Source organism: Tupaia chinensis, unplaced genomic scaffold (genome assembly GCF_000334495.1).
Source record: "Tupaia chinensis unplaced genomic scaffold, TupChi_1.0 Scaffold000355_1, whole genome shotgun sequence".
Taxonomy (NCBI): Eukaryota; Metazoa; Chordata; class Mammalia; order Scandentia; family Tupaiidae; genus Tupaia; species Tupaia belangeri.
In genome coordinates, this window is record NW_006159850.1 from 4,574,829 (window position 1) to 4,591,828 (window position 17,000).

At 59.3% G+C, this 17,000-nt stretch overlaps 1 protein-coding gene across 1 annotated transcript in view; it reads right to left on the bottom strand.

The window, feature by feature from the left end:
• Nucleotides 1-17,000, bottom strand: part of OSGIN1 (oxidative stress induced growth inhibitor 1) — a 38,094-nt gene that overhangs the window by 8,388 nt on the left and 12,706 nt on the right. The window contains exon 2 of the mRNA XM_027773487.1: nt 4,861-4,964. The gene's annotated coding sequence lies outside the window, so the exon portion shown is untranslated. The remainder of the gene's footprint in view (nt 1-4,860; nt 4,965-17,000) is intronic.

Sequence of the window (17,000 nt, forward strand, 5' to 3'; positions counted from 1 at the left end):
ACGCTGGCCAGCCCAGCAGGGGACAGCTGCCCAGATGGGCTGGGAAGGGACCAGGACATTGGCTCTGCGGAGAACAGACCTTCCCACGGCACCTACAGTTCGCAAGGAGCTTGTACCTAAGTGATGGCGTTTGGTCACCTGAGGAGTGAGCATGTCACCTCCACCTTGCTAGAGGAGAGGCCATCTCTGAAGGTGGAGGACGTGCCCAGCGTCACACGGCATCCAGATGGCCTGTCAGGGTCTCTCCTGAGAACAGTCTTCCCTGTCTAGCTAGTGCCTGGAGCCTGGGTCAGCCTCCCTGGCCTGTCTGGGTATGCCCGTGACTGGCATGTCAGAGGCCTTGTCCCTCCAGAGACCTAAGTCCAGGTCCCCGTGGAGCCCCAGGCTGCCTGCCCGGGGAGAGGAGCCTGGAGCACTCACCACCACTAATGCTAACGTTGCTGCCAGCAGAGGGCAGAGGTGGCGGCCAGGGGCCCAGCACGTCTGGACACTTTATACACATTCACTTATTTAACCGGATTGAACTGGTCACCACCACCTCTCATGATCACGCCCACATCACAGATGGTAACGAGCCCGAAAGCCTCGCACAGCCCTTCACGGGTCACAAGGAGTTTGCCCTGCTCTGTGGCCGAGTTGGAGTTGAGCCCAGGCAGAGGCTCCAGAACCTTCTTGGCCCCACCCCCAGCAGTGTGTGGCTTCTGCCGAGGGCCCCTCCCACTGGGCTGGTGACAGGGGAGGGAGGCCACTGTTCCCAATGTTCTGTCCAGGAGGGGACGGGTTCTTGGGAGCCACCAGGACTGTAGTTCCCAGAGCTCAGGGCTGGGGCTCGTCATCTCGCGGGACAGCAGCAACAGGGAAGCATGTGACCTTCTGGGGAAGAGCTGACTTCCTGTCTTTCATCCCCTCTAACCCTTAAAGTGACAACACGCCCTGCAGAAGAGACTGAGAAACAGGGAGGTGGAGGTGACAGAGCCAGTGGGTGCTGGGACTGAAATTTGACACCCCCACCTGTGGGCCTTCCCGCCTGGCCCCGCCCCGGCCCCGCCCCTGCAGTGAGGGTGCCAACCTGCTCCTCGTGGCCGCACACGCACACTTGGGCCACGCCCCCGGGCCACGCCCACCCCTGCAAGACTCCTTCCTCTTCCTCGCAGTTCTCCCACCAGCCCCTGGGGGAGGCCCTGGGAGTCCTCCTGAGCAGGTGGGATCAGAACCCATCACCCCAGAAAGCCCCCAGTGACAGCTAGGACTTTTGGACTCTGAGCCCAGGACACCCAGTCCCTGGATGCCATACAAGTGAGGTCACCATAGGGGCTGGACTCGGCGAGGTTACTTCCGGTGCGGTGTGCTAGGGACGGGTCCCTCAGGAACTCCGATAGACACACAGGGAACTTACAGAACACAGTTCCAAAGAGTCATTATGTCAATGCCTCAGGCTTTTCAGTTTTGTGGAGTTGAAATACTCAATTTTTACTGTTATCTTTTTAAGCCCCTCTGATGGAAAACAGCAGATTTGGACAGAAAAAAACTCTATCATTTAAACAAAGTTAACATTAGAGCTTCACAAAGCAAGCAAGTCTAAAAGACATGAGGTGGCTACACCTTCTGCGGCATGCCTTTCGAGCAGGGGGCAGGGCCCCTGGACGCAGACGCCGAGGGGCCGCACTCCGCACGCAGGTGGCCCTTGGTATCTGAGACGTGCCCTGACAGGTGGGCCTTCTTAGTCCCACTGAGCAGAGGAAGAAACCGAGGTCGGGGGTGGGTCATCTTGTCCCAGTCTCCTGCCTGACCTAGGACAAGTTCCTCCGCGTACAACAGCAAACAGTGACACCGGGAAAGTGACAGCCCTGGGGGGATGAGGACAAGAGGTGCTGCCTGTCATTAGTAACCCGGATGCGCCCTCAGCCCTCACCTGCCTGGAGTCCTGGTCTCCTGCAGGCCCCAGCACCCTGCGGTCTTCCGTGCAAAGTGGAGTCCCTGGGACTTTGGGACCCTGGCAGGGGCTAGCTGTGTGCAGGCTCTTGAGGGCCCTGCCCTGAGTAGGAGAGGCAGGACTGGAGGGACCTGCGGGCCTGGTGGCCTCTGGACGCTGGGCAGCAAGCCCGGGCTGGCCACGCCTTCCTTTCCTGCCAAGAGCAGCGGTCACACGGACAGGGGTGTGCTGGGACCGTGGCTGCCGTGGTGCGGGTGCCCAGCGCCTGGACGTACATGGCAGTGGGGTCCTGGGAGGCACCTGGGTTAGAGAACCACGCCTGGTGCCCCAGAGCCCAAACTGGCCCCCACTCAGGACCACCTGGACCCCTGCCTGGCTCCAGGGCCACTCAGGCATCGCCTGGGTCTGCCGCCACCCTGTCGGGCACAAGCCACGGTCTCTTGCCCCTAGCCCTGCCCTGGCCACTCACCTGGCAGGCAGTGGGTGGAGGGACACGGGTGAGCCGGGCCTGGTCAGGCACTGGCAGGCTGGGGTCACGGTGGTCACCGCCGGAGCGAGACGCCCATTCCCCCGTGGGGATCCAGGAGGCTGTGAGAGGCCAGGGGGAAGCCGGGGTATTTCACGGGAGGGAGGAGGCGGGCGGGGGCGGTGTCTGGAAAATCACTTTCATAAGCGTGAGTCAGCAGGGGCCCCTGGATGAATGAACTGTGCACGCTGCCAGCCCCAGGGCCGGCCTTAAAGGGCCCCAGCTGGGCAGCCCGCCAGGCTGCTTCCCACCAGCCAGGCCCGTCCCTGGCCCCTGGCTCAGTCACAAACCAGACAGCCACCCCTGAAGGAGCCCACCTGGCCTTTTCCCGCAGGGAGGAGGGCTGGCTGTGCCCCACAGCGCAGCGATGAGAGCCCGCCCTTCCACTGGGGAGAAGCTCCGGCCCGCGGTGCACCTGGGGTGGTGCATTTCATGGCCTCCCTCTGTACAAGCCCTCTGGCACCAGCCGGCCGGCGAGAGCTGGCTGTGCCGCTTCCTGGGGGGACTCAGGCAATACTCAGTGTCCACATCTGAACATGGGCAACGGGCCAGGCCCCCTGGGCGGCGTGGCATTAGTGCCCGGCAGAGCCCCCGTCTGTCCGCCCGCAGGGCTGCAGGCCCTGCTCACCCTTGGCTGACCCAGCCACTTCACGGCCTCTCCCCAACCAGGCCGCGGCGCTCTGCCGGCAGGGCGGCGTCTTCGTGGCTGCTTTGCTCTGTGTCTAGCGCTGCGCTCAGCACACAGTAGGCCCGTGATGTATGCGGAAAGGTCGGGCCACAGCAGCTGTCATCTCTTCACCGTGCTGCTGTCACCCTCCTCCTCTGTCATCACGCCTGGGGGACCTGCAGGTGGCCCCCGCGACCAGGGCTGCGTGAGGCAAGTCAGGTGCTCACCGAGAGCAAACGCCCAGTGATGGGGAAAGAATAATTGAACACGATTTAAAAAAAGAATCAAAACTAATGCAAAAAAGCCAGGATAAATGAAACGCTGAACTTTTAAATGAAGGTGGGCCCAGCAATGCCTTGCCCCGCTGTCCTGGAGCCCGACGCAGACGGAAACGTCAGGGCCACCCACGCTCTTTGTATAAAAACTTGATAGTTTGTTCATCCTGGATTTCTTTTCAGTCAGGAATTGGGATTTTTTTTTTTTTAGAGGTTTTTGCTGTAGGGTGTATGAGCTTGCTAGAAAGACAGAGATAGACTGAGAGACAGAAAGCAAGAAATCACCCCCCAGGGGGAATGGCCACGCCGCAACCCCTTCTCCATTCTCCTCTCGGGATCTTGGGCACGCACGCACATGCGCCCGGCGTGAGTTTTAAGCCACCGGGTCCGGGACGCGAACCGTGGTTGACTACGTGGGAGTCCAGCGACATAGCCATTACGCTAACTGCTGGTCCCAGATGTGATCTTTAAAAACACCACGTGAACGCACCTTGTATTTCTATTATGGAAGTGCTTCAGTGGCTGTTGCATTTTGCCAGAGAAGATGCCTCACCTAGTGCCGGTCCTGGTGGCCACAGGTGTGGCCCGGGAAGCCCAGAGCCGAGTGCCTGCCTGCCTGCCTGCCTGCCCACCTGCCTGCAGGGGTAGCAGTGTGAGGAGTAGGGGGACCCAGGCCTGAGGGCAGGGGCTAGGGGCCAGTCCTGGTGGTAAACCACCTCTGAGAATGCAGAGACCAGCAGGCATCTGCAGGAGCTGGAGAGAGACAGAGAGATGGGGGTGGAGGCAGAGAAAGCGAGAGAAACGGAGTGAGAAAGAACCGAGGTGTCCGCGTGAGTGTGTGCTAGTGCGGGCTCGTGCAGGGTGCTGGCACGGAGGAAGGGGGCAGCCTGAGGGCGCAGAATGAGGACTGGGCTTAGGGGAGAGCCCAGGTACCCGTGGTGCGCAGTTGAGGGGTGGGGTGAGCCTGGCCGGGCTGGGCTCGCTGTCCTGCCAGCCCCCTCCTGGGGGCTCGTGCCCCGTGCTCTTCACTTGGGGTTCTGTGATCAGGGGGCCCAGCGTGGTTTAGTGCTCTCTGCTGCTGCCTGGAAACTAAGTTTTGAACAAGGAGCCCCGCATTTTGTTTGTGCCAGGCCCTGCTGGTGACCGGCCAAGCACTTGCAGCCCTTTCTCCTTGGGGCCCTCGGCTGCGGTGAGCCTTGGGGGCGAGAACACACACGTGGTTGGGCAGCGAGAGGCCCCTGCTCCGGCCTCAGCGCCTGCTGGCTTCGGGCCTTGCTGCAGGTGTGTTGTGATCTGGGGCGGGAGGCCTCCCTCCCGGGCCTCTGTGCTGGGAGTGGCCTGTGGCCAGCCTTCCCGAGATTCTGAATATGCACCCCCACAGACACATGCCATAAGGGCACACGGAGCCCCCTCGGGCCGGGAAGACCCAGTGGGAAGGCCCAGCAGCAGACATACATACCTCTTGCCCTCGCCGCATATTCCCCCCGCAGCTGCCTGGCCGTCTCCGCTTCCCCATCCCGCCGCTGCTGGTCTGCGACTTCCTCGAGCTTTTGGATGTGTAAACTGAGGCAGAGAGAGAGTGTCCAGGGTCAGAGATGGCCCCGGATGCGCCTCAGTCCACGGAGGGTGAGGCCGGACTTGGGGGAGGTAGGGTGGGTGCTGCGGGCAGAGCCTGGGAGGAAAGGGATCCTTTCCAGACCCGTCTCCTGGGCCTGGCCTGGCCAGATCTGCCCGCCGTCCCCGCTGACCCTGACCCGCGTCCTGGATTTTGGAGACTTTGCTGATAGGGAGGAGAGTGGGCGAGATGTGGACTTTCTTCTCTGTCACCTTGCTCACCTGCCAGGCGATTATTGGAAGTCGAATTTACTGTGTTGTTTCCAGAAATCTCAACCAAGACAAAGGCAGGTAATGTCAGAGGCAGCAAAAGAGAGATGGCTAGAGGGTCTGAAGCAGGCCGCTTGAGGCTTAGCGGGACTGCGGCCATTTTGAAATGAAGAAAGTCCTCTAACGAGAACCACCGCACCTAGTGCTGAGTCGTGGGGAGGTCTGAGGAGTGGCCCGATGAGAAGCCCGGAGTGGGTGTTTGAAGGGATGAGGGTAACAGCTCGGGGAAATGGGTGGACCCTGATCCCTCTTAGTGAGGAGCGATTTGCACGTGCTTGGATCTTTTTCCCTTGAAGGCTTTGCCACAGGGCAAGTGCGCTAGCTAGAGAGAGAGACAGAGACAGAGAGAAGGAAAGTGAGAAATCACTCCCTGGGGGATGGCCACACCACAATCCCTTCTCCTCCATTCTCCTCCTGGGGGTTTGGGCACACGTGCACACACACACATGCCTGGCATGAGTTTCAAGCCGCCAGGTCCGGAACTTGAACCACACCTGGCCATGTGGGAGTCCAGCACCTTAACCACCATGACACCTACTGGCCCCAGTGCTTCTATCTTGCACCTATAAACACCAAGGACATGCTGCTCTTTTAGAGCGTTTGAGGGTGCTTGCCGGTCTCCCTGCAACTTGTAATAGAAATAAAGTCCCTTCTCCCTCTTGTGCCTCTCTCGACTGCAAGCAGCAGCAGTTGGACACGGGGGCCGTAAAAAGACTACAGGGAGGACACGCCGAGTGGGCTTTGGCAGCTGATTTTGGGGAGGGAGGGGGGCTCTTGGGTGCCACTGGGTGGCCCCGATTCCTCTAGACCTGCCGCGTGCCATTTGGGGCCATGAATTCAGGAGGCCACTGAGCACTTGAAATACCCGCCTCCAAATTCAGGAATGAGGGAAATAAAGGTTGTCGGAGGTAGCTGTGGAGACAGAAGCGGCAGGGAAACGTGAATCTGAGGCAGGAAGCCAACTTTTAGTGTGACTATGCCCCAGATACTGCACGGACATATGCCGGAGATGGACTTCGTGTTTCTCTGAAACTCATGTTTACCTGGGCAGCCTGTGTTTTATTTGGCAGCTCTTGCTGTGAGTATAAAATACACAGCAGAGCTTGAAGAGTTAGTATGCACACAAAAAGTAAAATGTTTCCAAAATGTTAGTGTTCTGCTTTGTCAAAAATGAATTCTTAACTGTGATGAAATCGGATAATCACGCAGGTTATCTTACTTTTTGGTTGTGTTCCAAATGCAGACTTTAAGGGCTTTGCAGTTTGGCCAGTATTACTTCCAAAAAGTTTACTAAGCAGCGGTCACACATAGTCCAAGGCCTGTTACGCTTTGGCAGTGTCGTATACCTTACACTCCGATTTTTATAGAATTTGGCGCAGATATCAAACTCCATCTAATGTATGCAATTCTCTAGGTTTTGTTAATACAACTGATACATTTGGATAAAAATGAGAAGAAGTCAGCTAATGAAAATGTGACAAAAACACCAGTTCTATCATTATGTCAGTATTTGATTAAATGTAACATAAAAAACTGGGGTTCGGTATCTATTTAGTCAAAATAAAACATTAGAAACCATGAAATAAACCAAATAGTAGCTTTATCTGAATTGCGCATTGAGAATAAGGCGCGTCCCAGACCCCCTGGGCCCCGTAGTGCACCGCTGGGCTTGGCCTCGCCTATTCCCTGCTTCTTCTGTAAACACTCGTAGGACACGCGGGCTCCCCCAGGGCTTGGAGGGACAGTGGTCTGGATGCTGCCACCTGCGGCTGATATAGGCCCGGGTCCTCCCAGGGTTTAAAGCCCTGCCGTGTTCTGAAGCCCCCTCGGACCTGGGGAAACCAGGAGGGTGGTCACCCTGCAGCACAGGAAGTGATGGGGCAGAATGACCTGCAGGAGGTGCTTTTCTTCCGAGCCTCAGTTTCCCCGTCTGGGCACTGGTGCCACCAACAGAGAGCAGCCGGTCGTGCAGGGTGAGGAAGGGCTCGAGCCTGCAGCCTCCTGGGCGTGGTGTGGCAGCACCACCTCGGCCTTTCTCAAGGCCCTGCAGGCTGCCGAGGGAGAGAGGGGCAGCTCAGGGTGCTCTGGGGGCCCTTGGAAATGCTGCCCTCTGCCCCTGCCTGAAAACCCCCTTTCTTGCTCCCTCAGAATTCCCAGCACCATTCGGGGGCCTCTCCTCATCCCTTCTCCCCTCTGCCCTTTGCCTCCCTCTCCCTCGAGCAGGGCTGTGGTTGCGTGCCTCCAGCACCGCACACCGAGAACAGAGGGCTGACCGTACAGAACTGAGGCCCAGAGAGGCCGATCTCAAGACTCAGACCACACAGCATGAGTGGCAGGGATGAGGGTGTAGGAGGGGGCCCCAAGTCATGGCGGTGACAGGGCCAGGACTGAGGCCCACTTCTGCCCAGAGCTCTGGCATGAAAAGAAAGACCTGGCCCTGCCACACCACGGCTGAGCCAATATTTGTCCAGGGCCACATTGCTGGCCGAGCCTGGTCACCAAGATTTCCCCATCGATTCTCCCGGAATGCAGAGGGGCAGGTATTTTCAAAAACAAGTTCAGTTTACGAATGAAGAAACCAGGGGGACTTGCCCAAGGCCATGGGCAGCCAAGGGGGTTGAGGGCTTCGACTTTGGCCAGCGGCAAGGCCCGAGCTGCCAGGGCCCAGCCCAGCACCCAGCGTGGGCAGAGGCGTCACCCGGACCCCGGTGAGATGGGGTCAAAGCTGGGGACCTGGGGCTGGCCACATGGGGTGGGGGGCTCGGGGAGTGCATCTGTGGAGGGGTGGGACTGGAGAGGCTCAAGGGCCTCCTGCAGCCATCTCTCCTGCTTCCCCGGTTCCACCTCGTTTTCTTAGAACTGGGGTGCAAGCGTGAACTAGTCGGGATTTGGGGTCCACGGCTCTCAGCTGAGCAGGCTTGGGCACGTGGCTTAGCCTCAGTGAGCTCCCCTCCCTGAGATGGGGACAGTGACACCTGTCCCTGGCAGAGCTTCTCATCCCTACCACCCGCTACAGTCACTGGGGTGGGGGTACCTGAAACAAAACTGACACCCAGATCCCATCCCAGAGTTCCGACATCACAGGGCAGGGTGCTGCGCAGGGTCACCCTGGCGAGGGCTGTGTGCAGCCGGACCAGCAAAAGGCAGGAGTCGGCTGGTGACCGAAAGGGGCCTGTGGGAAGCCCAGGAGCCCAGGCCAAGACTACTGGCTCCAGGTGCGAGCAGTGAGCCGGTGCCGAGCCCGGCCTGCTTCCTGAGTCAGTCTCAGCGCCTCGCTCCCCTGCACCCGGCTCGGCCTTCTCGGTGGCGTCTCATCTCGTTCTCCCTAGGTGGGACTGAGTTCCGAGCCCGGGGTTCCAGTATGAAGGGGAGAGTTCTACAGCAGATGCCCCACGTCAGAAATGGACACCCTTACAAGGAGACAGGGGTCACGGCGTCAGTATCAACAGCCAGAAACGGGGAGCAATTCCACACCAGGCAAATTCCACACCTGGCAAATGCCCGGGAAGGATGTTTGGAGTCCATAAGCGGCAGAGACGTGGAGGCTGCAGCCTGGCTCTTCACGACAGGCACGGGACCAGCGGGTCACGGGGCCGTATCCCGCTGTGTCTGACCTGTGGGTCCAGGGCCGGAACTGGGAAGGAGCCAGGAAAAGACAAGCACCCAGGGAATTGTAGACGGATTTTAAAATGCTGATTTCAAACATCTCATCTAATAATGACAGTAAAAGTAATTCAGTGAGGGGACAGCAGGTAGTGAGTGGTTAAGGTGCTGGGCTGCCCACATAGGTGACTGTGGTTCCAGTCCTAGACCCGGTGGCTTGAAACTCATGCTGGACACGTGTGTAGGCATGGCCAAAATGCTAAGAGGAGCATGGAGGAGAAGAGATTGCGGTGTGGCCACCCTCCCGGGGATGTCTCGCTTTTGGTCTCTCTCCAGCTAACACATGCGCGCAATAGCAAAAATCTCTCTTAAAAGAAAAGTAATTCAGTGAGGTCAGGACTTTCTGTTTTGTTTTATTCATGTCAACTATCACAGAGCCAGGACATAGGAATAGCTCTGCACAACCGATCGAACGAATGAGTGGATGCTGTTGCTTTTAGACTTTCCTGACAGAAGTCTTTTTTTAAAAAAATTTATTATTATTATTTAAAATTTTCTATAGCGCATGTGTGTTCAACAGAGAGAGAGAGGCAAAATGAGAAACTAAAACACCAGGTCTGGGACTGGCTGGCAGTGGGCCAGGTGGGAGTCCAGCACCTCCACCACCACGCCACCTGCTGGCCTTCCTGATAGACCTTGGAGCACTTTTGAGCTGCAGGGCCCGTCTTGGCTTTGTATCGGGCACACGTGGATTGACATGGTTGTGTGCTTGAACAACTTACTGTGCTTCTCTGAGCCTCAGCCTCCCTACCTGTAAAGCAGAGAGGGTAACACCAGCCCCCAAGGAAGCTGGTGGCCTGCCACACTGTAGCCCTGTGTGCATTTTCACTCTGGGCAGTGACCCGCCCAGCTCCAGACCCCCTGTGTTTTTCCACTGGGAGCCCACACGTCCCTCCAGGGCAGTGATTCTCAAAGTAGGGTCCCAGCCCAGCAGCGGCAGTATCTGGGAGCCTATCAGAAATGCAGGGTCTCAGGCCCACAGAGCCCCAGTGAACTGGAAGTCGGGCGGGTGGGCCTGACAATCCACTTCCACAAACCTTCCAGTAGGCCGATGCTTGCTGGAGTCTGAGAACCACTACTGCAAGGTGGGATGAGAAACCCTCCACCCCTCCTCTGGACAGTCTGTAGCAAGGCCCAGGAGAGCGCCGTCTGACTCGGCCGCTCGGGGGAGTTCGGGGCAGGCCCTCGTGGACGGCGTCTTTCTCTGCAGAGGCACACAGGATTCTGCCAGGGCAGCCTCTGGGGCTGTTTTTGCACCCACCTCTTGCATCCCTTGGGAATCGTGCCCTGCCAGCTTGCCTAGCCTTCGAGGGTCCTGCCGGGTTGCTGAGACTCCTCAGGATCACAGTGGCTGGGGTCAGGTGCCCAGGTCTCATGAGCTGGGAGGGCATTTTGCAGCAAGAGGAGGTCTGCAGACTGGGCTGCCGGGCTGTCTGCCAGCCCTCACCCAAGCTCCAGGCCCTGCTAACAAGGGTGTGACCTCCCGGGTCGAGGCCAAGTTCATTGCCCTTGTCAGAGGCCGGCCCCAGCTGCTGAGCTGTTTTCTCTGGGCACCTGGCTGAGGCCCATAGGCCTTGGGAGCAGGGGCATTGCTTTCTTTATTATTTTGCCCTGTGCATTGCTAATAAAAGCTCCGTTTACTGCCCTTATCAGGTTTTACTAACTCTCCGGGCCTTGCCTTCCCGGGCAGGCGGGGTTAGGAATATGGCACCATGTGAGCCAGGCCTCTGTCTAGGATGGGACGGAGCACGGCCTGTTCTGCATGTTTCTCTGCAGAAAAGCAACGGAGCCAACAGCTGAAAGCCTCAGGGGAGGGCTCCGGGCGTGCGCCCGTCCTTTTCTGCTGAGGAGAAGTCTCTGACATACTGTACACTAGGTCCTGGCCTCTCTCCTTGCACAGCCCCAGGGCCCCTTGTGCTCTCAGGTCCACCCCAGACTCTGGACAGGCCCGTGGGATCTGGCCCAGGAGGCCCTCCCCAGCTGGTCTCCCAGCTCTGCGCTCAGAGCGAGCTCACCGTCCACCTGCGCTCCGCTCAGCCTGGGGCTTGCCTTGCCTTCTCTGGCCTGGAAACACGTCTCTAGATTGCTCTCTGACTTCCTGCTGCTCAGATGACGCAGAGATGGCCTGGGGGACAGTGGTGCCTGGAGCCTGCACCCCCAGCCCAGCTGTGTTCTGGGCCCAAGTCACATGCTTTAGAGCCTGGCCTCGGCTGCCTCCCAGGCTCCTGCTCTGCAGACCAGATGCAGGAGCCCAAGTGTCCTGTGTTTGCATGACAAAAACAAGAGGGAACTCTGGAGAGAATCTGGGGTGTGGCAGTGGGTGTCTAGGAAAGCCCCTCTGCAGAGGCAGCCCTCCCTCAGGAGAGCCGGGCGGGGAGTTGTAGCATCAGGTCCAGGAACAGGGTCGTTTGGTCTGAGGAGGCGAGGATGGGTGGGGAGCACAAGGAGGCACCCGAGAACCTTGCCAAGCCTGGAGGACTTGCTGGGAGTCAGGTGGAAAGAGAGGAGCAGGGAGCTGTGAGCAGGCTGTGGGGAGCCGTGGACCAGCGAGCTGGCTGCTGTAGAGCTGAAGAAAGGTGGGCTCTGCCCTTCCTGGAGGTCAGCTCCCTCTCCGCCCTTCCTGGAGCTGCATTGCCAACGAGGCTGATGCTGACTTTAAACAGAGGGGCTCGTGCCTTGCTAGATTTGTGGCCTGATTTGTGGCACCTGCCAATTGCTGTGGTGTAAACACTGCCACCACGACTGACTGCAAGCCGCCCATGCTGTGCAGAATAGGGAAAAGATATGCACTCTCCCGGTAGGCCACGACTCCAGCCAGCACCAGGGGCCGAGCAGGAGCAGATGGAGGTGTCGAGAATGCCACCATTACTCGGGTTTGAGTGACGAAGTGGCTGCCGCATTCCTGGGGTGGAGAAGAGGAGTGAGGCAGAGTGAGGCAGGCGCGAGAGCTGTCTCGCTCATGCTGCGTCTGAGGCCTGCAGATCCCTCCTCCAGTAGGAAGGCTGCAGTGTGGAGGGCAAGAGGGTGCAACCCCGTGGGTTAGACACAGGGTCCTGCTCCTTGCCAAGCCCCACGGTGTCTTCACAGGACTACTGACGTCCTCCTCGGGCTGTGACCTCAGACCACATCCCACGAGGATCTTACAAAGTGGCATAGAAGGACCCCACTGTCTCGGGCTGAGGTGATGGGGAAGCAGAGAGAGGCAGGGTGACTGGCGAAGAGGGCCAGGGCAGAGAAAATGCAAAGCTGGACCAGAACCATCATGAGAAGGCTCATGTTTATTAGGTCTGAGCAGACGCCAGTGCAGTGAACTCACCTACCCGCCCCCCTCCCGGCCAGGCGCACAAGCCAGCAGTCAGAGCTGAGACCCAGGGCTCACCTGCCCGCCCCCCTCCCGGCCAGGTGCACAGGCCAGCAGTTGGCTGAGGGCCAGCGCTCCTGCCACCTGGCTTCTCTTCTCCATTTTGTCCGGTTTCTCCCCTGAACATAAGACAGGCCATCTTTGTGAGCGCTTTCCATCTCTGAGGAAGGGAGGCCTGCCATGTGCCCTTATTTGTTTGTTTTAGAGAGATTTCCTGCTATAGGGTGCATACGCTTGCCGGAGGGGCAGAGAGACAGAAAGCGAGAAATCGTCCCCAGAGGTATGGTCACGCTGCAGTCCTCCTCCTCCAACCGCCTCTCAGGATTCTGGGTACACGCACAGGCATCCAGTGTGTTTTAAGCCGCCGGGTCCAGGACTCAAACTGCAGTCAACGATTTGTGAGTCTAGCAACATAATCATAATCTGCTGGTCCCACCATGTGCCCTTTGACCCCAGTGAGTGGAGGCCAAAGGGAACCACAGGCTGCTTCTGGTTAGTCACTGTCGTCCACGCCCTTATCAGTCATCTTCACATTCATCGCCACTGCCACTGTCGCTGTCATTGTCACCGGCTCCCATCATTTCACAATTCTCAACATCAAGACGACCTCGCCACGATGGCCATCATCTTTGTCAGCATCACCGGAGACGGGAACTGGGTTTTGTGTGTTTCTGCACCAAGTGCCACTTGCACATTCCCGAAGGGGGCGCTCCAGTGGTGGGAGCTGAGCCACTGTGAAGAGCGCGGGGTTGGGGGACTCTGGGGCCAGGAGATGCCTGAGTGGGTAAGAGCCCTTCCTGCCTGCAAGGCCGCGTCTGGCAGGACCTGACAGGCCTGGGCACCGCACCTGACATCCCCCAAGCACATGGGGAGCTCATTTGGCCGTGCCGCAGCCCCTCTGCAGGGCTGGGTGCCCGCCAGCAGGCACTCAGGTCTGGGCAGAGTCCTGGAGGCTGTGCCCGTTTGGGGCATGTTGGGGGAGGAGCCTGGGTGGCTGGGGCTGGAGAGGAGTTGGAACGTCTGCTCCTGGGTGGGCAGCGGGCCCAGTGTCCTCATGTGAGGACGATGCCTGCATCCAAGGCCACAATGCTTGGATTGTGGGATCTGAGGCACCAAGGCCAAAACGCGGTCAAGTTGGGACTGGCTCTCCGGGCTCAGGGGGCTGCTCCGCCCTCCGCCCGAGCCTGTGCAGGAAGGGCTCGTCCACGCCTAGCCGCCTGGATGCTGGACTGACTACCAGTCACTGAGGCCGTCTTCCTCCTTCCGGCTCCTTCACCCTCCACGACCAGGGCGGGTCCGTATCTGCAGCCAGGGCCAAGGTCCGATCTTCTGCTCTGAGGCCTCCCCATCCTGAGGTCTCCGTGGCGCCTGGGAGTGCAGGCTTTCCTTCCCTGAACGGTTGGGCACAGAATCCAGGACTCAGGAGCGCCTGCGCTCAGGGGGAGATGTCCGTGAGCAAACACCTCATCTCCCATGGAGAGAAGCAGAAGTCCAGCCGGGGTCACACGGAGGGACAGGCCTGGGAACGCGGCCCCACACTGCTTCCATTTTGATGGCTGTGACCTCTGGGAGGGGCCGGGCAGACCCCCTGCCCTTTATTTACCTAACCAGCAAGAATCACGCACCTGCCACGGCGCTAGGAGCTGGGCGCTGATGGTGGGGAGAGACCTGGCCCTCGGGGGCTGCGTCGGGAGGGAGTCGAGCAGATAAGCACGAGAATACTTAGACTGTCAGGACTGCCCAGTGGGCAGTGTCAGGAAAAGCCTCCCTGAGAGGGACGCCTGCACTGGGGACGCGGGGTGGGTCAGAGTGGAGGAGGGTAGAAAAGGCCTTCTAGAAGCAGCCAGCAGCAGGTGCCAAGGCCCTGAGGTTGGAAGGAGTCCTCTCAGAGCCCGAAAGGGAGCACGCGGCTGAGTGAGGGCCAGGTTACAAGGGTGGTGACCACGGCAGGAGTCTGGTTTCTCTTCAGAGAAAAGGGACCACCCTGGAGAATGGACACCCGGCTGGACCTGCATTTTGAAAAGGCTGTGGGGAGGATGAGGGCAAGTGTGGGCCAGGGGTTGTGGCAGTTGTCCTACGCAGGCATTGAGGTCAAGGCCACTTGCCTTCCCTAGAAAGAGACGGAAAAAGCTGTGCTCAGGAGGGTCCAGCTTCTAGGAAGCCATGTGTATGTGTGTGTGCTTACACAAATGAATGCAGATGCACATGTGTGTTTATGCATGTGCACTTATGGGTATGTATGTATGCCTGTGCACACATGTGAACATGTGTTTCAGCATGTGTGTTTATATATGCATGTGTATGCATGTGTCTGTGTGAATGTGTATGTGGAGGGGAGTGTGGAGGACAGACTCAGGTGGAAGACCCCAGTTCCTGTGGGCAGAATTTGCAGTGGGGTGAAAGGTCACAGGGCATGCGGTATGGCCCTCCTTCCCAAGGCTTCAGAACTGCCAGCTGGGCTCTGTGCCCCCCCTGAGTGTGTGGCTGTTCTGGGTGGGCAGTGCCCCTTGAGCTCCCTTTTACTCTCTCCTAGAAGTGGCACGTGTGGCTTCTCCTTCCAAGGAGCAGAAAGGACCCGGTGTCTGGCTGGGGTCATGGCTGGAGAGGAGGCTACACCCCAGCCTCAGCCTGGGTGCCAGCCTCTTCCAGGCGCCCCTTGCCTGAGTGGGGACCTCACAGAAGAAGGGGTGTCTGGGTCCTGGCGACACCTGGTCTCTGTGGGTCTGTTCCCCTAGGACCATTGTCATTGTACCCGAGTGTCCCCACTGGCCTCTGCAGGGGTGTGGCTGCATGTGTGTGTCTGGGGGCCCCAGTCCCCCACGTGGCTGTTCAGCTGGCCTTGACACCCTCCACCCTGCCCCAGAGACCCTCCTCCCCAGGCAGGACCAGACTGGCTAAGTGACGTGGCCCTGCACAGCCGAGGATGCAGCCCCAGCCCGATGATCATCGCACAGACTCAGGACGGCGCAGCAGAGGGCTAACCCCAGCACGGTCATTCTGAGTCCACAGGCCCAGGATCACCCTGGCCAGAACCGCGGGAGGCCTGGGGACTGGGCCAATCACTTGTGTGGTAACAAACGCCCGGGGCTAATCACCTGGCTCCACTCACTCCCTGTCGTGCCCACGTCTGGCCCCGAGCCCTGCTACGCAATGGGAGCCCTGACATGAGGTGCAGCTGGTCCCCACTCTGGGGCCTGAGACGCGCGCCTCAGGCCCAGGGTTTCCGTGTTCCCGCCTCCAGGCCTCCTGCCCTGCCCAGGGCTCCCCGGTGTGGTCCTGGTGCCGAGGCCCCAGCTGAACATGCCGCCCTGGGTGATGGCCCGGAGAGTGAGCGCGAAGCCCCGGACAGTCGTCCTCCGCATCCCCGCCTGTCCCCTCCCAGGCCCCCTGGCCTCTTGCCTGTTTTGTCATTACTATTTTGTAAAACAAGGTTCTTCCTAAGTTACACGGGTAACGCGTGCGTGTTAAACGGGCGTGCCTGTCAGTTCTTGGGGACTCCTGCCTGTGTGACGAAGGCCGCCTCGGGCCCGTCGCCAGCCCTTTCCTGATTTTGCCCCAGAGCTGGGCAGTGCCTTGAACTGGATGCAAGTGGACGCGCACGGAACAGCCCCTTTCCTGCCCAGCTTCTGTGGGCACTGGCTGGGAGCTTCGGACCAGCCCCTTTCCTGCCCAGCTTCTGTGGGCACTGGCTGCAAGCTTCGCCACGGGGTGTGTGGGCTGGAGTCTCTCCTGTTTGCTGCTGAACGGGGTTCCCCTTCTGCACACTCCAGCTGGCCCAGGGACGGAGGACGGCCATCTAGCCCCTGCCAGGACTGCTCCTGGCAAGTCTCGGTGTGGCCATCTGCTAGCGTTTGGGTGTTTGGGGAATACCTGGTAGTGGGACTGCTGGGCCCTCGGGTAGGTGAGTGTGATGTTTATCAATGGTCCGGACCAGCAGATGGTGTATGGTGACATCGCTGGACTCCCATGTAGTGGGCTACAGTTTGAGTCCCGGACCCGGTGGCTTAAAACCCACGTCGGGCGCATGTGTGTGCGTGCCCAAGATCCTGAGAGGAGAATGGAGGAGAAGGGATTGCAGCGTGACCATCCCTCTAGGAGGTGATTTATTGCTTTCTGCCTCTCGGTGTCTCTGTCTCTCTGTCTCTGGTGAATGCATGTGCCCTATAGCAAAAATCTTTCTCTTAAAAAAAAAGAAATGGCGCCCGCATTCCCAGGGCATGACTGCCACACCTCTCGGCGGCCTCCTCCTTGCCCCTGGCCCCTGGCCTGTCTCGGGCAGAGCTGGCCACAACACCCACGGCTCACAAGGCTTTCATGGCTGTGGACCCGGTAGAGTTGTGGGGCACCGGGCCCCAAGGTCTGCCACCTCCCACCTCAGACCTCGCGTCCCAGCCACATTGCCACCACAGCCCTCGGGGCACGTTTCTGCCCTTCAGCTCAAACTTCCTTTGCTCCTGGAGCGGCTTCCCTCCCTCACCCTCCTGGGGGGGGCTCCCTGTCTCTGAGGTCTCTCAAGTGCATCTCCCTGCCTCACAGCCTTCTCCAAGGCCCGGGCCAGCGCCTCTACCTCCCCTAAGATGCCAGGTCAGGGCTCCCTGAGGGCGGGCTCCGCTCTGGTGGTGGAGATGCTGCCGTCGGGGCAAGCCCACCACGTTTTCCCGACAGCTGCGTCCCCGGGGCTGGCGGGGCGC